This window comes from Cynocephalus volans, chromosome 4 (assembly GCF_027409185.1).
Source record: "Cynocephalus volans isolate mCynVol1 chromosome 4, mCynVol1.pri, whole genome shotgun sequence".
In the NCBI taxonomy this organism is placed as follows: Eukaryota; Metazoa; Chordata; class Mammalia; order Dermoptera; family Cynocephalidae; genus Cynocephalus; species Cynocephalus volans.
The window spans coordinates 100,106,715-100,129,073 of NC_084463.1; the positions used below are offsets into that span (position 1 = coordinate 100,106,715).

General features: G+C 43.6%; 1 protein-coding gene and 1 pseudogene across 1 annotated transcript in view; both read right to left on the bottom strand.

Annotated features, from left to right (window-relative positions):
• The window catches only part of POLD3 (DNA polymerase delta 3, accessory subunit), a 108,462-nt gene that overhangs the window by 49,398 nt on the left and 36,705 nt on the right, over nt 1-22,359 (bottom strand). The gene's annotated exons all lie outside the window — the stretch shown is intronic.
• On the bottom strand, nt 8,182-9,005 carry LOC134376276 (small ribosomal subunit protein uS5-like; annotated as a pseudogene).

The following is a 22,359-nucleotide window of genomic DNA, read 5'->3' on the forward strand; positions in this document are numbered from 1 at the left end:
GCCAGGCACTGTTCTGGGTGCTCAGGTGCTGGTGATACAGAGCCTATTCACATGTAGCTTACATTCTTGTGAAGATATTTAAGTGAGGGATAGTGGTGGCTTAAAATAGGGTAGTGGTAGTGGAAACCGAGAGAGCTGAGTGACTTGGATTTTCTTTTAGAGTCAGCCAAACTGCTGACAAATTAGATAAGTGGACTGTCGAAAAGATAGGAATCAAGGAAAATGCGTAGATATGGAACCTAAATCTTTAGGTAAATGGGGATGCCCTTGACTGAGATGTGAAAGACTGGGAGAAGAAGCAGATGAGAAAATCAAATAATCCTATTTGGCCAGAGTTATAAATGAGATAATATACATAAAGCTCTCATACCATGCCTGCAAATAATAAAATCCATAACAGTTGGCTGTTACATTATTATACAGCAGGCACATTGTACCAGGTACTTTGAGAGTGATGTTTAACTTAGTCCTAATAGCAACCCTGCAAATGGATTTTGTATTTTATAGACTAGATTACTGAGGCTCAGAGAGAAGGTGGATTTTCCAGGGTCACAGGTTTATTAAGTGGTTGCACTGGGATCGGAACTCAGGTCTCTTGATATTGCTGCATAGGAGTGGGAAATAAGTCAAGATAATTGACCAGAGAAGAGTCTTAATACTACTCTCAAAGGAGCAGATGATAATAATCTATAGAGTACCCAGTTCAACACAGTCCTAGATATGCCAATATTAAGAGTTGCATGTCTTTTGGAAGCCAGATTAGTGGTAACCCTTGGGAGAACAGAAACTGAAAGGGAGTAGGAAGAGGCTTCTGAGAAGAAGGTAATGTTCTGGTTCTTGATCTGGGTGCTGGTCACATGGGTGTGTTGAAAATAACTTAAAATGTGCACTTCTGGCATGTATAGTTTTCTGTGTGTATGTTTACATTAATAGAAAGTTTAAGAAAATTAAACCCAGGGTCAAAAGTTCAGATCCCCTTACCGGCCAGGTGCCAAAACAAAAAAAAGAAAAAGAAAAACGGTGTAAGGAAATTGATTATTTGAGGAATCTTAACTACTGTGCCAATCCTTCTCAAACCAGGAAAATAGAAAACAGGACAGGTATTGGAAAGGATGAATTTAATCTTAACCTTGGACAAAAGAAAGGATATTTGGGGAAGAGATAATGGGCAAGATGGACCACAGGTAAGACAATAATGGGATTATCAAGTTCAGATAAGTAATCAAAGGCATCTCCAAGTCTGGGTTGGGATAATGGGACTAGAAAGGAATGACCACAGCTATGCACAGGAGAGGGCAGGCTGGGGGTTAGGCATGTATATTAAGGGGAGGGTAGCTGGAGGGGGAGGAAAGGGATAGCTCTTCTGTTTCTGTGTCTGAGCCTTACCCAGTTTGGATATTCCTATGCTCAGGGGAGGGTGGCTAAATGGCAAGCATGTGGGCTTTGGAAACATAATTTTTCTTTTAAAAAGCAACCAAGCAAATAAACAAAAACCTGGGTTTGAATCCCAGCTTTACCACTTTCTAGCTGTGTGGCCTTAGGCAAATCACTTAACCTCTCTGGTTCTCAATTTCATCATCTTAAAGAAGGGATAACAATATCCAGTGGTGTGCAGATAAATGTTTAACAACCGACTTGCAGAATAAGAAAGTCCTGACTTGTAGTGGTTGCCAACTTCTGTGGTATAAATCCTCCACATAGCAGACTTCAAACTATAAATATTGATGTCACGGAATGCAGAGTTAGGAAGAGGTACATGGTATCACACCATTATTTTCACCATATAGATACAATAAACATAAATAACCTCAAGAGCATACATAGTAGTAAATGTAGTAAAATCTACTGTAGGAAATGATGAAATTTGAATATTTATTTGTCTTGAACATAATTTATTTGATTGTAAATTTATATAATTTAATTTTTAGTATTGGCTCTGTTTAACAATTGACTTGCAAACTTCTGAAAACTTAACATTTGGCTCTCATAAGCAAATACAGGCCAGCTCTAGCACACCACTATAAATTATCTACCTTGCATGATTGAAGGGCTTGAAAGTAACATGTTCTGTGCCTGGCAGATAGCCATGTACTCCATAAATGGTAACTATTATTATATAACAAACTCTTATATACCACTAACTATATTCCTATATGGCAGTCTCTGTTCCAAGTTCTTTACAAATATTAACACATCAAATCTCCATAACAACCCTAGAAAGTAAGACACGTTATCATCCCCTTTTTTCAGATAAGTAAACTTTCGCACAGAGAGGTTAAATAACTTGTCCAACATCACAAAGTGAGAACAATCGGCCCGGCCCATGGCTCACTTGGGAGAGTGCGGTGCTGATAACACTAAAGCCATGGGTTTGGATCCCATATAGGGATGGCCGGTAGGCTCACTGGGTGAGTGTGGTGCTGACAACACCAAGTCAAGGGTTAAGATCCCCTTACCGGTCATCTTTTAGAAGAAAAAAAAAAGTGACAGAACAAGGATTATAACCCAGGCAATTTGGCTGTGGTATCTATGATCTTAAACACTGTATTTTGCTGTTTCATTATTAGTTTAAAACTGCATTTAGAAAACCAGTAATAGGTACTGTAAACTCTAACGCATTTTACTGCAGAACTTTGGAATCTCTATGCATATCAGTCAAGTGAGAATTCCTTTTGGTAGAAGCCAAATAACAAATGGAATGTACTGAGTATCTACATGATGTGGGAACCTAGAGTCCAGGCAAACAGAAGTTAATCTTGGAAGTTTTCGGGTCAGGTGTTGTGGTTGAAGGAAGGTTGGGGAGTAGGGGTTTTGGAGGGGGTGGATCTTTGATTAGTTTTAGGAGGGAACCACAGCTGGCAAATGCCAGTAAATATGCGTAGGACTATGTCCAAGGGATTGGTGTTTTATTTAGATAATGCCTGAATGCTAAGATTTAAGATCAAAGGTAAACTAGAAAAGAGGACCCCTCTGTACTTTCACTCCCTTAAATCACAGATAAAGAAAGTCTTTTAGTTCATGTGCATTGCTTGGATGACAATAACTATAATTTATTGAGCACCTAGGATGTTGTGAGTACATCGCAAAGACTGACTCATTTAATCCTCAAGCAACCCTTTTGTATTCTATTATCCCTTCACCAAAAAGGGGCCTAAGTTCGAGATCAATTTTATGTTGTTAAAAGGAAGAATGAATAGAAAACAATTTCATATAGGGTCTAAGAAAAGATTTATTTAAACAAATAGCTAAGTAGGATTTTAGAACTAGCTTCATCCTAATATAATAATAATAAAGACAATAACAGCAGAATCTAATAGTTTCTCAATAAATGTTTATTGACAAGTTCAATTCCAGGGACGGCCCGTGGCTCACTCGGGAGAGTGCGGTGCTGATAACACCAAGGCCCCGGGTTCGGATCCCATATAGGGATGGCCGGTTAGCTCACTGGCTGAGCGTGGTGCTGACAACACCAAGCCAAGGGTTAAGATCCCCTTACCGGTCATCTTTTAAAAAAAAAAAAAAAAAAAAAAAAAGTTCAATTCCAGTGAGATTTAAGGGGGGAAACACTGGATTAAGAAACAAAGAGGACTCGCTGGTTAGCCCAGTTGGTTAGAGCGTGGTGCTGACAACAACAAGGTGCAGGGTTTGATCCCTAGACTGGCCAGACACCAAAAAAAAAAAGTCATAAAAAACAAGGAGATCTGAAATAGTGACCACTATTACTTATTCATAGAGTGTGCAGTCACCATGCCAGGCCTTTTACTTAAATATTCTCATTTAACCTTTGAAACAATCTATAGAGTAAGTAAATATTTTTACTTACCTATTATTATCCCTACTTTATAGATGTCACATAGCTTAAATTATCTGTATTTTCCAGATAAAGAAACTGGAGCTCAGAAAAGTTAAGTAATTTGCCCGAAACCATATAGTTAGAAGTAGTGTTATGTTTCTAGCTCAGGTATGCCCAAAGCCCATGCTCTCAATTCTGTGGTTGTCTTTAGGTGATAGCATTTGGCTAATTTTTGTTCTCTTTCTCATACATGTTTGAATTTTTACAAGAGTCTGCATCTTTCTTTTTTTTTTTTTTTTTTTTTTTTTGGCAGCTGGCTGGTACAGGGATCTGAACCCTTGACCTTGGTGTTACCAACACCACACTCTAACCAACTGAGCTAACCAGTTAGTCCTGTATCATTTTTATAATCAGAAAAAAAATAAACACATTTTCATTTTGAAAAAAAGTGGGCCATTTAGCAATGTAAAATTAACTCATCTCATTCCAGTCATGTTTTCCCTATTTGAATTGTAAAAGGCAAATCTCCAAAAAGGAATAGAACCACCATTTCTACCTCACCTTAAATGCCACTTCTTTAAAAGCAAACAAACAAAAATCTCACTCCCTATTCCTTAAGGATGAGGCTTAACCTAAGTGCTTCATGTTGAGAACAAGAGCAGTTTTCCAGAAATCAGATCAATCAATCAACCACAGTATATGCTAACCAAAGGAAGCCCGACAGAACTGTTGGGGAGGTCAATGTCAAATGATACCAGCAGTGGGAGCCATAGGATCAAGACTGCTCAGCCTCCAGGTCTCAAAAAAGAACCTAAGGTGGTGTCAGAAATAGAAAGCTGACCTTTTTCTTTCTCCCTCTTCGTCCCACTTCATCTCAGAAATGATTAGCATCAGAGTCTAATGATTCTGACAGGGCTTTGAGTGGGAAATCTAGACAGGGCCAAATATTGGTCAGAATGAAGAGCAATCAAGCATTATGCAGGCAGGATCCCCAGATTCAGAGTAGCAGAGAGGAACCTGTAGGAGGAACTCAGGAACCCCACTAGCTAACTGGGCTTCAGGGCTGCCACAGGTCACTAGGGGATAGCATTCCAGGCAGGATAACAGGTCAGAACCTAACTGTCCAAAGCTCATTCCAGAGTCCCAGGGGCCCAGGAATTATTGACACCAAGGTATTTGATAATTAGATCATTCATTCATTCATTCAACAAACATTGCTAAAGGCCTCCTGTATACCAGGCCCTATATGACTAATGGGGACACAGCATGATTTTCATCTCTGGGAGTTTACAGTGTGTGGGAAGAAAACAGCAACACAGTGTGAGAATCACAGGGTGCCATGGGAACCCAGAGGAGGCAACTAACCCAGCCTGAAGATCAGAGAAAATATGGGAGAAACTTTGAATGTGGATTTCCAGGGCTAGACATCGTGTAATCCCTCCTTTCACTTTAGGCAAAATACATAAGAAGTGAAATAGGTGTTGTCTTTGTTGTAGCTTTTTTTTTTTTTTTTTTTTTTTTTTTTTTTTTTTTAAAGATGACCGGTAAGGGGATCTTAACCCTTGACTTGGTGTTGTGAGCACCACGCTCAGCCAGTGAGCGAACCGGCCATCCGTATATGGGATCCGAACCCGGGGCCTTGGTGTTATCAGCACCGCACTCTCCCGAGTGAGCCACGGGCCGGCCCTTTGTTGTAGCTTTTAACAACACACAATAAGCCTGCCTTTCCACTTTTTAAAAGAGTTGTTTTATGAGAACATTCGTACCTTGTATCGACTGCCTTGTGGAATGTACAGCCACCAAGGCCAGGACACATCAACCTTCCTGGCAGCTGGGCAGGCAAGAGCCCAGGGGACAATGAGATAAGTCTCCAGGTGATTGTTCTAAAACACCTTATCAGCTCTATAAAAATCAATGTAAAAATCCCTCAATTACCAAAACTAGGTGGGTGAGCCAAGAGGATACTCAGATACTGGTTCCCTTTCACACCTACCCCGCCCCACTGTGCCCACACGCACACCCCAGCCTATTCATTCCTCGGCTCAATAACCAGAGGATCACATTTCTGCCCTTGCTGCCTCAAATATTCAGAAAGACAGCAGGAGGTCCCCCGACCCCCATCTGGTTATGAGTTTTGTCTTAAGCATATCATTTCTGGTTTCTTAAAATGGGGGGTAGGGGGGACATGCTGATTAGGGCTAGTAAGAAACATACAGTTCTTCTCTCAGACGCCATTGTTCTCTGGCCCCCAAACTTTGCTGGCCAGGAAAACTTGCTGGGAAATGTCATGTGGTCTCAGCTTTTATTGAGTAAAGAAGGGTCAGGGCTGTTCCAGACACAGTCTTGCTGGAGTGGGTTACTCGCTTTGCCTCCTTGTCACTCTCTTGACGTCACTTCTTCTTTCTGTATGACTATTCTGTTTTCTTCCTTAGCTTAATCAGAGTTTCTACTTCTCATAATTTTAGCTGAAACACAGTCATAGGTTGCCATGGCTTATCTCTACCACGGCCTCTAGCTTTTGCCCCACCACTAACTACAGATTTTCTCAATTTTGCTGTTCCCAAATGGCTGAACCTGATTTGCTCAGCTTATCTCAGTTTTTGTTTGTTTTTTTAATCCCAGATTATAAAAATCTTTTTCAAGATACTGAGCAGCCAGTGGATAGGTTCCTCTTGGATAGGTGCTCGTTTATTCATTCTTCAGTTGTTCATTCAGTTCTTGCTATGAGCTCACTAGGAGATAATGATAGAATACAAGAGACATATGACCTTGGCTGGAGAGAGATAAGTTAACAGACTGTTAAAAGACCATGTTATAAGAGAGGAAATGAACAGGTTGCTCCCAGCTGGAGATGTTCAAAAGGCTGTGGGATATGTCTGTGTCAGATTAGATGCAGGCTACCTTGGGGATCCACAAGTTATAGACGGTAACTGAAGCTATGGCAGGGGGTGGGGGGAGGGATTAGATGATCCAGGGACAGAGCTGATGGCAGAACCCCAGGGAACACCAACAGTTAAGGGACATGCAATGGAGGAAAGGCCTAAAGAGGGAACTGAGGGAGAAGGAGCACTCAGAAGGCTCAGTGTGGAAACAAAAGGAGAAATGAGTTTGAAGAAGGGAATTACCAACGGTGTCAAATCCCTCCCCAAATAGTACTCGGTAGGGATTGAGAGGAGTACATTGGATTCGGTTATTGGGAGACATCTGGAGACATTGGCCAGAGGCGTGAGAGGCACAAAAGCCAGTTCAGTGAGTTAAAGAAAAAGGAAGAATGAGAAGAACTGAAGATAGAGGGTGGGGACAACTCTGGGTAATTAACTATGTGGAAATGCAGAGGTGGGTGGGGATGAGGATGGGCATGAGGTTCATAACATGTCCGCCTAAGCAACAGGGGTAAGAGATGGTGGTGGGCGTTGTCTTAGAAAAAGGCATGACAGGCATTCTGGGGTCTCCTCTGTCTAGAGTGTCCTCAGGCAGGGATGCCTGGTGCAGGAACTGAAGGCTTGATTCTGCAGAAGAGCATGCAGTAGATCCTCAGTTCCCAAGGAATGGGAATTCTTCACCTTTTCATCCGTGGATTCCCAGCACCCAGCTTGGCCAAAGCTGGCATGGGGCAAGCCCTTAGCAAATATTTGTTGACTGATAACTGTATGGCTGAATGAATAGATGGATGAGTGGATGAAACTGAATTAAATGTTCTGTTCTATAATCCCCTTTGTTGAGCTAGAGAATATTATTTGTGGAAGGTGGTGTCTGCTTTTCCTTCCACCACTGAAATTGTTATACAGTCCGTTATCAGGGTGAGCATTATTAAGAAGCCAACCAGGGAAATCCAGCTTCCTTCAAAGGCCTAGTGATCAGAAATGGGGGGAGAGGGCTGACCTTTTATGAACAAAAGTTGGGACCAAGCCCAGGTCCTAAACAGGCTTGAGAGCTGCAAAGAGCACTACCGTTGGAGACCCCAAAGCAAGGCTTCATATATTCCTGTACATACAACCTTTACACACAGTACAGAAGTAAACACTCCAGACATTTTGGGCTAACTAATTGAAGTCTCTTACCTTTCAGTATTTTCTTCCAAGACTCTGTAGTAAATGACAAACCCAGATGGTAAATTTCCCCAGACTAACTCTCCTCATTTCCCCTTCTCTGTCCCATGGAGAGATGCCTACATAACACCTCTGATTGCCCTGTACCTGCCCTGTTTCAGACTCTTATCATCAGTCTTTTTTTAATGTTGTTTTCTGCTTATGAAGTAAATACATGTTTATCCTTATTTTCTCTAGCCTCGTCTCTGTTCCAGTCTTCCCCCTCTCCCCGCTTCTGTTTCATTTTTAACACCAGTTCCAGGATAATGTTTCTTTTTCTTTTTCTTTTTTTAAACAGGCTTAATTAATTAATTTTATGTTTCCTTGTGTAAAAACCCTATGTTGTAGCATGGTTGGAGCCTGGGTCCTCTGCACGGAGACTCTGGTATGGCTCTTTACAAGATGGTCAGTGAATTCCTGATAGGGAGACTTGGTAAACACAGTCTCCTTCCAGAGGTCAGATAGCTGTAGGTCTTAGAGATGGCATCAAAGGTGGCCATGCAGCCCCTGGCTGAGGTATAGCAGTAATCAATACCAGCCATCAGCAGCAACTTCTTGGGCACAGGGTCTGAGATGATGCCAGTGCCTCTGGGGGTAGGGATGAAGCACACTAGCACAGAGCCACAGCGGCCTGTCACCTTGCAAGAGACAGTGTGGGGCTTGCCATTCTTGTTCCCCCAGTAGCCTTTCCACACGAGGACAATGGGGAGCTTGGCCAGAATGATGACCCCTCACATGATGGTGGCTACCTCCTTGGAGCACTTAACACCCAGACCGACATGGCCATTGTAGTCCCCAGTAGCTACAGATACCTTGAACCTGGTCCTCTGGCAAGCACAGGTCTGCTTTTGCACCAGTATAATCTTTAAAATCTCATCCTTGAGGAGTGCCCCCAGGAAAAAGTCAATGATCTCAGACTTTGATGAGAAGGGAGAAGAGATAGATCTTCTCCAGGGACTTGATTTTCATGTCCTTGACCAAGTGGCTCAGCTTGGTGATGGGATCCACTCCATGTCCTTGGCCTTACCTCTGCGAGCCGCAGAGCCCTGGCAGCTACCGCGGCTGCGACCCTGGCCCCAGAGGCTGCTGCCAAAGCTTCCACAAAAGCCGCCATGACCTCCCATTCCAGTGCCCCAGGCCCTCCCACTGCACCGGTGTCACCTACCATTTGGTGTTCTCTCGGGGAAGAAGCCAGGATAATGTTTCTAAAACACAGATCTGATGATGTTCCTCCCTGCTTAAAACTCTTCAGTGGTTCCCTGTGAATTTTAGGATAAAGTCCCAATTTCTTAGCAGAGAAGGAAGCATTCAAAGCCCTTCAGGTTCTGGTCCTGTCTCCACCTCTGTCTTCAGGGATATCCAACTGCAGTAGTGCCAGCACCATCAAGCAGCATGGCTTTCACAGCCTCTTGCCTTTGGTTCCTGCTCTTCCTGCAGCCTGAACTACTGCCCGCTACTCTGCTCCATTCTGCTCCATTCCTTTATGTCTAGGAACCCCCAGGCTTCCTTCATGGCATCTCTCTCACAGCCTCCTGCTAATTAGACTCATAGCACAGATGGTGCTGATGCTCCTTGTCTGGCTTGGCCTGATTCTGTTTCAGCTTTTTTTTTTTTTTTTTTTTTGGTGCTGGCCAGTAAGGGGATCTAAACCCTTGGCCTTGGTGTTATAATACTTTGCTCTAACCAAGGAGATAACCAGCCAGCCTTGTTTCAGCCTTTGATTTCCACAAGAAACCAAATCATATCAGGGATTTGGGCATTTGGGCAGTATACTAAGGATGTGAGGAGTATGGGGGGGGTACACTGCACAGTTCATGATATTTCATACCTAAAATTTCCCACCCCAGGTCTCTCCTTTCTGAAATTCCCTTCCTACAGCCAGCATCCAGCCCTGCATATTTTCATCTGTCCCTTTCCCCTTTTTAGAAACATGTGTCTGTGTATAAACCTCCCTAGTCTCATGCCACCCCATCTCACCCAAATACCAGGTGGCCAAAAGGTTTGGTATGTACCCACAGAGTAGTTTATCATAGATTCTCCTAATCTCTTCTAAGGGTATTTTTGCACCACTTGCTAAAAAAAATTAAGAGCCACCTTACTCATCTCTCTCCCTGAGTTTGCTGTGAGCTCCTCAAAGCCAGGCCTATATCTGTCTGATTTATCTCTGGCCCCTGTTCCAGCCTGGGCCTGGCATGGAAAACCCCAGTAAATGCATGTTGAGCAGCATTGTCATGGCCCAGCCACAAGTGAGCCACTAGACTGCGGTATGGCCAGAAGGGGCTGGGAAGTGCAGGATAGCAGGTCAGTGAGGAATTCCTTTCATTTCCCATCCTAAAGGGCTGGGTTTCTGACTACCTGCCCCACCTATTGTTCTCAGAGCTGATTCATACACAGAAATATATCATCAGCCTCTGTCAGTACCTCTCTGCCTCTCAGAAACCCATTAAGCCAGACAAAGGGACCACCATCTGCTGGGCACTTTCATGAGGTATTTCCTCCTCCAGGAAGTTTTCCTTCCTCTGTGGCAGTCCCCGGGAGCCACACTTCCCATAGACCACCTCCCTTAAGAGCAGGTGCCAGGTTTGCTCCCTGAGCACAGGCCTGGTCATCTCTCAGCCTCCTCATTGGTCTCCTTTTCTCCACAGTCACCTCCTCCAGCCTGTTCTCCATACTCACCACCAGAAAGATGGTTCTAAATGCTAAACTGACCTTGACCCCCAGATGAAGATTCTTTCAGGGCTCACACAGCTTTGTTTTAATAGCTTTATTGTGGAACAATTTATATACCATAAAATTCACCTATTTTAAATGTACAGTTGGATGAGTTTCAGTAAATTTACACAGTTGTGCAACCATCACCAAAATTCAATTTTAGAACAATTCCATCACCCCAAAAAGTTCCCTTGTGAGGGCCGGCCCGTGGCTCACTCGGTAGAGTGCGGTGCTGATAACACCAAGGCCACGGGTTCGGATCCTATATAGGGATGGCCGGTTTGCTCACTGGCTGAGCGTGGTGCTGACAACACCAAGCCAAGGGTTGAGATCCCCTTACCGGTCATCTTTAAAAAAAAAAAAAAAAAAAGTTCCCTTGTGCCCTCTTTCCCCATTTATGCAGTCAATCCCTGCTCCCATTCCCAGCCCCCGCCAACCACTGATCTGCTTTCTGTCTCTATAATTTTTCCTTCTCTAGAAATGTCGTACCAATGGAACCATACAATATGTAGTCTTTTGTGTATGGCTTCTGTTATGGGCTGAGTCTTTCCCCCACTCCCCCTCATTCATATGTTTGGAGTCCCAACCTTTAGTATCTCAGAATGTGACTGTATTTGGAGAGAGGGTCTTTAAAGAGGTAATTAAGTTAAAATGAGGTCATAAGGGTGGGCCCTAAACCAGTATGACTGGGGTCCTTATAAAAAGGAGATAAGGACACAGACTCACACATAGAGGAAAAAACACATGAAAATGAAAGAGAGAAAACAGCCATCTACAAGCCAAGGAGAGAGGCTTCAAAAGAAATTAACTTGCCAACACCTGATCTCAGACTTCTAGTCTTTAGAACTGTGAGAAAATAAATGTCTTGTTTAAGTCACCCAGTCCATGGAACTGTTATGGCAGCCCTAGCCAACTAACACAGCTACTTTCAGGTAGCATGTTTTTGAGATTTTTTTTCATGTTAGTGCAAATGTCAGTAGTTCATTACTTTTTATTGCTGAGTAGTATTCCTTTGTATAAATGTACCATATTTTGTTTATTTATTCACCAGAATATGAACATTTCGATTGTTTCCAGTTTGAGTGCTAAAACTGCAATGAAAAAATTTGCATACAAGTGTTTATCTGAACATGTTTTCACTTCTTTGTGTGAACATGGATCCCAGCGCTTTTAAGATCAAGTTTAAACTGCTTACCTCACCTCTCATCCTTTGTTGCTTCTTACCTATGCTCCAGCATCATAGATCGCTGCTATGTCCTTACACATACTATGTTATTTCTCCATTGCAAGTCTTTGCATATGCTGTGCTCTCTTCAGAAGTACACTCCCTATTTGCCTTGAAGAAGGCAAGTGCCTTCTCTGCCTTCCAGGCTAGTTTAGATCCCCTTCACTCTGCTCTCATAATAACCCATTGAGCTTCTCTCTACCAAATGAGTTCTGGATTACAGTGTTGGTTTGACTGTTTCTTTAACTAGGCAAGTTCCTTAAGAAAAGGGATGGTGTGTTATTAATTTCTGCATTCCCAGTGTCCAGGACCTATGAAATAATTGGTGCTCAATAAATGTTTACTTAAAAAGGGAATGAATGAAGAATGAATGAATGATTCAGTTAAGTTGATAAATCTCTACTGAATGCCTACCATGTGTTTATGGCAAAGCTGGCCACTATAGGGTCCACAAAACAAATAAAAAATATATTCTAAGTCCTCATGGCATTTTAGTTAAATTGGGGGAACAAGACCTACTCAGGAGAACTGATTAGAGAACAAGGCAATGAAGAATTAAATTGCTGAAGAGCACTGCAACACACAGACCTCTGTTCAGATTCTGGCTGCATGTCTGTCGGAAAGCCACCTAACCTCTCTGGACTTCAGTTTCCTCATCTTTAAAATGGAGATAATAATCAGACAAATCAAGTTTGAGGTGCTAATGGAATATAGTGTTAATAATTAAACAAGACCTCTCCTCTGGACAGCGTTTTATAGACGTTTACAAAGCTGATTCACATTCTTTACCTCATTTGATCAGCTCTGTGAAATAAATAGTCAGAGGTTATAGCATAGCAACTACAGCAGATTGTAAAAATGGCCACAAATTATTCCCTTCCCTCTACCAACACCTTTTTTTTTTTAAAGATGACTGGTAAGGGGATCTTAACTCTTGACTTGGAGTTGTCAGCACCACGCTGACCCAGTGAGCTAACCGGCCATCCCTATATGGGATCCGAACCTGTGGCCTTGGTGTTATCAGCACCACACTCTCTGGAGTGAGCCTACCAACACCTTTTGAAAGTGCCCTTCCACACTGACTCTCATTTGGCTTTGTGATTTGCTGTGACTAAAAACATGCTTAAGCATGGAGGCTTGCCTTCTTTTGTTACACTTGGAATCCTAAGACCATTATATGAATGAGTCCAAGCTAGCCTGCTGGAGGATGAGAGGCCACATGGAGGTGAACAAAAATTTCCCAGCCAACTGCCAATCACCAAATATTTGAGTGAGGCCATGTTAGATCATTCAGCCACCACCAACTCACCAGCTGAGCACAGATCCATCAGATTAGCTGGCTAACATCAGAATTGTGAGCTATATAAATATACTGTACTAAAGAATTATGAACTGAGGAGCCGGCCTGTGGCTCACTCGGGAAAGTGCAGTGCTGATAACACCAAGGCCACGGGTTCGGATCCCATATAGGGATGGCTGGTTTGCTCACTGGGTGAACGTGGTGCTGACAACACCAAGGCAAGAGTTAAGATCCCCTTACTGGTCATCTTTAAAAAAAAAAAAAAAGAAGAAGAATTGTGAACTGAATAAAATGATTGTTGTTTTAAGTCAACATTGTTTAAGGGTAAGTCATTTTATAGCAAAAGCTAACTGAGACAAATATTTAGAGCAATAAAGCTTTGGAGCTAAGCAATCTGGGTTTGAATTATAGCTCTGCCACTTTCTAGCTGTGTGGCCTTGAGCAAGCCACTCCATCTCTCAGAGCTTCAGTGTCCTTATCTGAACAGCAAGGGTAATGGTGATGCCCATTTTACAGGGTTGCAAGGATTCAGTAAGATGATAAATGTCAGACATTAGCTCATATGCAGCTTGACTTAGCATAAAGGGAGCCATTGGTGTCATTGCCCCATTGTTCAGATGCACAAATGAAAGATGAAAAAATTAAACTCCCAGATGTTTAGTGACTTTTCCCAAGGTCACACAGCCAAAAAATCATGGAACTTGGGACTCACACTCAGACTTCTTGACTCCCACCCAGTGTAGGATTCCTGATAGACTAGTGGGGGTAACTGGCTCGGAGTGGGGAGGGACATTCAGCATCCACCTAGTGACACATTGCCATATGTCCTGATTTCAGTATAAAGCCAAAAGAGACTGGAGTTAATGAATGATCAAAATGAAGTTTTATGAAGATTAATTGATAGCACAAAGTGCAACTCATTGGCAGGCATTGGCAGTCCCACCCCTTCATTCTCTGGATCCAATGTCTTACCAAGTCTGATTTTCTTTCTGCACTATTTCTCAAATCCACTCTGTTCTCTCTATTTTCTTACCTTAGCCTGTGACCCCTTTCCTGGAGGTCTGCAGTGGCTTCCAACTTCCTTTGGTGTCTCTTGCTTCGATACTTTCTCCTCTCCTCTCATCCTTCTCCAGCCAAACTTTGGGCTTTGTGCCAGCACATGCCTGATACTTATGTGAGGACGTATACTGCTCATGGGTTTTAGCTAGAAACTGGCTAGATGCTTTCTGGGTATTGGGATGTAAGACCTCCTTGTGCCTCAGACACTCCAGACACAAAATGAGGGTATTGGAGCAGATACCCCATGACAAGGCCTTACAGATGGGTGGCACCTGCACCCTAATAAAGGCCTTACAAATGGGTGGCACCTGAACCCTAATAAAGGACTGGCAGGTGCATACCATCAATGACCAGCAGATGGCAGTCACCTCTCCTTTCACCATCTCTCATTAGGAGCTACAGGTATTCCTTCCTCACATGAAGAATAACAATGAAGAAAGGACCTCAACAACCAATTAGAAAATGCTCTGTGGGACAAACTTTACTTAAATTAATTGCTTGAATTTAAAGAATAGGGGATTTGATATTAAATCATATTTCAGGATTTTTATTTATTTGTTTTATTTATTGAATCAAAATTGATTATACTTATTTTGGGGGTTCAACATTGAGATGTGTTGATCAAATCAATATTACTAATATATATATTGTTACAAATCATAATTATTCTTTATGCCCCTTGTCCAATCTCTCCCCATCCCCCACTCCATCTCCCCTTCCCCCTCTAATTACCCTAGATTTCTTCTGTCCTTCTGAAAGAATAATGGTTACTCTGTTGATTTGTTGCCTAGGTGATCTCCAATGCTGACAGGTGTGATCGGGTCCCCCAATATTATCATAGAGCAGATGCTTCTTCTGTCACTCTGAAATGGGCTTTGTGGAGAGAGATGTCCTCTTCTTTTCATCTCTGTTGGTGACTCTCTTTGTGTCAATGCACTCCAGTGGCAGGCAGACCGTCTGCATGGTGGCTGTGGCATCTAGCAGCTTTTGTGGCAGCCATGGTTGTTGTGGTGACTGTGGTGGGCCACCCACATGGAGGTGATTTTTTGGCATGATCCTTGGTGCTGGGTGGGATGTGCCTGGTTGTGGGATGTGTCTGGTCCCCTTCTCCATGCCTCTGGTCCTTGAGCAGGCCCTGAGGCACTGGCGTGGGGTGCCTGGTTGTGGGAGGGGGGTCCGGCCCCTTTCTCCATGCCTTGCATTCCCAGGTGGGCCCCGAGGTGCTGGCATGGTATGCCTGATTATGGGAGGGGGGGTTCAGTCCCCTTCTCCATGCCCTGGGTCACTGGGCAGGCCTTGAGGCACTGGCATGGTGTTTCTGGTTGTAGGAGGGGGGTCCAGTCTCCTTCTCCATGCCTCGGTCCCAGGATGGGCCCCGAGGAGCTGGCACAGTGTGCCTGGTTGTGGGAGGGGGGTCCAGTCCCCTTCTCCATGCCCTGGGTCATTGGTCAGGCCCTGAGGCTCCCAGATGGGCCCCAAGGTGTTGGCATGGTGTGCCTGGTTGTGGGAGGGGGTCCGGTCCTTGGCTCCATACCTGGGGTCCCCAGGTGGACCCTGAGGCACTGGTACAGTGTGCCTGGATGTGGGAGTGGGGCCCAGTCCCCGGCTCCAAGCCTCTGGTTCCCAGGCAGGCCCCAAGGTGCTGGTGGTGTGCCTGGGCCAGAACTAGTTTTTTGTCCTTTGCTTACTTCTGAAATGGGGGAACTTCCTGTGGGAACCAGTACTTGAGCTGTGTTGTTGAGGTAAATTGCTGCTTTGCTGCCGTTTCCCTAGGGAAAGCTTTTTGTGCAGCCCTGGGGTTAATGGTTGACCTTCTAGGTACTTCCGGCCCTCCAGACACCCAGTGGATCTGTGTTGTATAGAAACTCTGATCTGGGTTTGAGTTTTTTCATCAAACCACACCCCATGCAATTCTGCAGTCCTGACCAGTCTCCTCTGAATAGTCCTGTGCTGATTGGGGAGTGGGTTGGATATCCTTGCTGTGCCCCAGTGTTCTGCCAGTAGGCCGTTCCCCCCACTGCCTGCGTTCCAAACACCTCCCCTTGAGACGGGCCCTGTGCCGGTCCCTTGCGATGACTCGCCAGCCTCTGAATGGCTCCCTTTTTTCAGTTGTTCTGGCTCATCACTCCTGCATGGGTCCACGGGAACACTATTAGTGGTCTTGCTGTCCCAGGGGCCACCAAGGCCCTCTTTTCCCCTGCTGTCTCCAGGCAACTCCATTTGAAGGGCACAGCTGAGGCTTCTGCCGGCTCCTGCTCCATGTGCTCAGCAGTTCCAGCCTCAGAGCGGCTGCAGCACGAAACGCTCAGAGCAGTTTTTTCTTTCTCTCATCGTGGTTTCTCCTGCCTTCATGAACTCCATAGGTCTCTCCTCCTCTTCCCCTGAGTTCCAGCAGCCCCAGCTTGGATGATGTTATATTTTTATAGTTGTAAATTGATTGATTTGTGAGAGAGAGTGCTGCTGGCAATCATCTATTCCACCATCTTGACCAGAACTCATATTTCAGGATTTTTTATTTTTATTTTTATTTTTTTAAAAGATGACCGGTAAGGGGATCTTAACCCTTGACTTGGTGTTGTCTGCACCACGCTCACCCAGTGAGCAAACCGACCATCCCTATATGGGATCCGAACCCGTGGCCTTGGTATTATCAGCACCACACTCTCCCGAGTGAGCCACAGGCCAGCCCATATTTCAGTATTTTTTAAAACTCAAATATCCAACTGCTATTTTTGTCAAGTCATGCGCTCTCCTGTGAGCCTTAGCCCTTATAACTCCCTATGTTCTCCCAAACACAGAGGCCAAGATCTTTTGCTATTGATCAAAGTGCTTGTACTATTATTTTTCTTATAAGTGAAATATTTCATCACCACGTTCTCAACAAAAGTAAGAAAATAAGACCTAGATTAAGAGGACCACAAGTTTCAAAAAAGCAGGGGCAGGTGGGGAGAACACATTTATTTGTGAAAACGAAGCAAGCACAGGCTGTCCGCGTGGCAAGAATAAAATCTAAGATGCCATTATGAAAACAAAGCACAATAAGAACTATGAGAAGAAAATGGAAAAGATGTGAGATGAAAAAGCAACAAAATGAAAAAAGGCCTAAAATTTCAACAGAATTTGTCCTTTGGAATGCAAATAAATGTTTCTGCTATAAATTGTAATTAAGTGGAAATAAATTATGAGTGAATAAAATAGAATTGAGTAAGTGAAACAGTAACACCCTCTGGAGGCTGTAGGCATTTGAAATTGCACCCTCTAAACGAACCTTCACCCTCCTCCCATCCCCTCCCGCCAACCCCAACCTCCACTTTTTTGGATGAGATAGCTGAAGTCCAGAGACATAGAGTAAATTGCCCCAGATCACGAAGCGTGGAGGTGACAAAGCCAGGAGTAGAAATCATGTCTTTGGACTTTATATCCTCTGCTTCTTTCATACAGTGTATGGCCACAGAGCTTAACAAACATTTGCTGAATTGATGAAAGGAAGCATAGGGTAGAGGAAGAACATTAAGTTGGCATGGGAAGTCCTAGATTCTAGTCCTAGCTGTACCACTATCTGGTTGTGTGACCTTACACAAGTCACCTTCCCTCTCTGGACCTCATTCTCTATGTCAGAGTGTGGAGGTTAACTGGGAAGTATGCCACATGAGCCAATGATAGCCCTTTTGTCCTGGGGCTAAGAACTTGAGCCCATGGGTAAGAAGTAAAGGCCTTGTGGTTATAAAGAAAAAAAAATGAACTCTGTCTGATTTGAATAAGAAATAAATGTGTTAAGATGACTTTCTGCAGCTCATGGAGTCACCAGAAAGCCTGGAAAATTAGGCTCAAAAAAGGGGCAGAAAACAAAAACATATGTTGACATGGAAACTTGTACATGAATGTTTTAGCAGCATTATTTATAATACCCAAAATATGGAAACAACCCAAATGTTCATCAATAGAAAAATGGATAAACGAAATATGGTATACAATGGAATATTATTCAGCCATAAAAAGGAATGAAGTACTGATACACACTACAACATAGATGGACCTTGAAAACATTATGCTAAATGAAATAAGCCACAAATGACCACATACTATATGATTCCATTCATATGAAAGTTCAGAATAGGGAAATCTATAGACAGAAAGTAGTTTAGTGGTTGCTCAGGGCTGGGGAGGGATGGGAAGTCGGGAGTAACAGTTAAAGGTATGGGATTTATTTATTTTATTTTATTTTTTGAGGTGATAAAAATGTTCTAAAACTATGGTGATGATTTCACATATCTGTGAACATACTAAAAGTCGTTGAATTGTACACTTTTAATGGGCAATTTGTTTGGTAATGTGAATTACATTTCAATAAAGCTGTTTTTAAAAACGGCAGAAACAAAAGGAGCCAAGGCAAGTACAACCTTAGCCCAAATCATGCTACAGAACCTATTTAGTAAAGACCCCACTGCCACCAATATCCCTGTCTTGAGCACTGGACACAGAGGCCACCACTCACTCTGCTGGCACTGCTGCCCCAACATCTAGCTGTTACTACTTCTGTCCCCACCACTGCCAAAATGAACCCTCCACTCACCCTGTTTCTTTGCAACACAAGTTTGATTGAACCTAGATCATACGTGCATACTCTAGCGATAATGGGATGTTGAGAAAGCAAATATCTGGCCTTTTTCAGTCTAAAATGGGAAAGATCTGCTTCTGTCCAAGACTCATGGTAGAAATTCTCCAAATACATAAAAGGAGTTTAGATGTTGGGAAACCAAAACAAGCAAGCCAACCAACCAAGCCACAAACAAAAATGTTTAAACCTGGCATCTATACATACAAAACCCCAGTTAAAATGCAAGTATTTCAGATTAACCTGTCCCTTAAACACTCATCCATTCAGGTATGCCTACAATCACTGTAAGCATTTATTAAGTACCTAAAAACTCTTTGACAGGCCCTCTAATAAACCCCATGGAATCAGAAAGAAACAAAACACTGACTCTGCTTGCAAGAAGCTCACAGTTGAGCAGGGGAAAATGGAGTGTTATGGGTCCCATGCTAAAAGTATAAGGAGTACAACAGGGGTACAAAGGAGGGACTGATCAATTCTCCTTGGGGATGGGGTTAGAAAGTCTTCACAGAGGAGATGACCTTGAGGAGAGTCTTAAAAGGTGGGTTGGTGCCTTCCTAGGCAAAAGGGAGGAAATAGGGGCATGGGTCAATCAAGTGTATTGGTGGAAACTGGGCAACACTCCTTTGTGAAAGTTTGGGTGTGAGAGGGGCACAGCAATGGAGGGGCTGGAAAGGTCACAAGGGCCAGATCACGAAGAGCCTTAGAGCTCAAACCTGGCAGTTTGGACTTTTCTCTTTTCAACAGAGAGCTATTGAAGGATGTTTTGTATCTAAAACATCATTTTGATGTTGTACAGATGATGAACTGGAGGAGAGACTGGGCTGTTGTCATTGTCCAGACATTAAATGGCAGAAGAGGGCTTGAACTAGGGTGGTAGCAGAGGTGATGGAGAGGGACAGAGATGGACGTGAGAGAGAATGAGGAGTAAAGAATGTGGTAGTGCACCTTACCCAGTCAGAATTGCTTAAATGAGAGCAGGAGGCTGGTAACTTGGTATCAACCTATCCACTCACTCACTTATGCCCTCACCGTTTACTGATGGGCTACGTGCTAGGGATGCAGAAATGTTTCCCACTTGCGAGGGGCTCTGCCTAGAGGTGGAGACAGGCACCTACACACACAGTTATAGAGAGAGTGTTGGCTGCAAGGAGCCTGCTGGAGGGAATAGGCTGTGGGAGCATTGTGGGAGTTCCAGGAAGGCTTCACATAGATGATACTTGAGACCTGAGATCAAGAGGAGTTGGCCAAAAGAAAGCACTGAGAAGGAGGACATAGCAGGCAGAGAGGAAAGCATGTTATGGGGGCCATGAAAATGTGCTTGCAGACCTCCAACTGGAGGACCCTAATATGCCAAGGGCCCCAGATCCTTCTCAGTAAAGTCCATCACCTCGTTTGCCCTAAACCCACACCTCCCATGGGCTCCTCCTAGCTGAGGACTGAGCACAGCAGGGATATGAAAGTAGGTTCATTTCTGAGAGACACAGGACTCCTTGGACAGCCAACTTTGGCTTCATGACAACCCAACCTTCCTTAGACCGCACGGCAGTCTTGAACACTTCCACCTAACCTCCCTTCCCTTTCTGCTTTACTTAGGGTCACACACTCATGGAAGACTTATGATTCAACTAAATTCTCCCCTCCTATTTTTTTTTCCACATGTGGTTCCACTAGTAAATCCTTGCACATTTAATCCCCTCTTGGCTCTGCCTCTTGGAGGACTCTGCCTAAGACACCTGTGTGAAAGTATAAACCCTTTAAGGACTTTGGACTTCACCTTGGACTAACTCACAAGACTTGGGATAATGGACTTGGGATAATTTTAGTAAGGTATATTGAAACAAAAGAAAATTTGAAATTTGAAGGTACTGAGAGAGTGGAGAAGGAATGGGATAGCAAACTGTTGTAATTGTTTTGGGCTGATGAGCTTTAGGACCTCTTTTTCATGTTTGGAGGGTTCCCCATCTTATGAGGCAGACAGAGCTGGCTTTCCATTACAGGAACTGAAAATGCCAGACTCACTTATCCAGTTTCCCCTGCAACTAAGGCATGACATAAGTGCTGCAAATCAGACACCCCTCCCTTAGATAGACTTTGAATTGAAAGCCACCAAGGTGAGGAAGTGGGTATGCAGAATCAGCGTGAGCCACGGCTGGCAGCAGAGGCAGCAGCCGTAGTGGCAGAGCCCAGGGTCTGGTATTGGTCTATTAGATGATGCATGGGTACCCCTCCCCAGAGCAGTGGCTGTCATGTGCTCACTGGGCCAGCTTTAAGTGATGAATTTGGGAGTTTATCCTGCAGTAAAAGGTCCAAGCCTGGTTCTTTGGCCCTCCAGGAGATTCTGTAAGCTACTAATATCCTTTCAACAATTCCTTTTCTGCTTAAATCAGCCAGAATATGTTTCTGTTGCTTGCAGTAAGGAATCCTGCCTGATAATGGTGAGAAGGAGCAGGAGCTACCAGCAGCCTAGGTGGGCTAGAATGGAGAACGGTAGTAAGAGAGAAAATGCGGTATCATGTGAAAGTCCTTAAGCTCTGGAGCTAAGGGTCTTAACACTCATATCTTGGCCCTTCACCTATGTCTTAGTTCAGGCTGTTATAACAAAATACCATAGACTGGGTGGCTTAAACAACAAATGTTTGTTTATCACAATTCTGGGGGCTGACAGGTCCAAGATCAAGGTGCTGGCAGATTCCGGTGAGGGCCCACTTCCTGGTTTGCAGATGGACACTTTGTTACAGTATCCTCACATGGTAGAAGGAGAGAGTGCTGGTCTCTTTTTCTTCTAAAGGCATTAATCCAATCACGGGGACTTTGCCCTTAGGATATCATCTAAACCCAATGACCTCAAAAAAGCCCTAACTCCAAATACCATCACATTGGAGGTTAGGACCTCAACATGTGAATTCCATCCATAGCAACCTATTAGCTGAGTGGTCTTGAACAAGTTATTTATCTTTCTGAGCTCCAGTTATCTAATCTATAAAATGGGGATATTAAGAGTTTTACCTACTTGGAGGGCTACTGTGAAGACCAAATGAGAACATGGATATGAAAATGCTTTGTAAACTATAAAGTGAGTGCTACAACTTTGTTTTGTTTTGTTTTGGTTTTTAATCTTAGCAGTGCCTAACTCAAAGTATGGCAGATAAAAGGTGCTCTTTAAGCATTCGAGGTAAGAAGAAAGGGTAATAATTATTTTTGAAGTAGTTACTATGTGCCAGTTACTGTGATAAATGCTCTACCAGCATTAACCTCCTAATAGCCCGAGGTCACCAATCTTCCTGGATTGCCTGGGACTTTCCTGGTTTTATCACTAAAAGTCGCACATCCTGGGAACCCCCTCAGACACAGGTATAGGTTTGAATATCATGCCCGTTTTACAAATGAGGAAACTGAAGCTTAGAGAGATTACGCAATATGCCACAGATCACATTTAGTTAAGTGACAGAGTCAGAATTTGAACCCAGATCTGTCAAGGAGGAAATATGAGGGGAGAAGCTTTAGAATAAAGGAGAGTCTCAAAACCCTGCTCTTTACACATGACTCCATCTCAAGCCCAGCTCA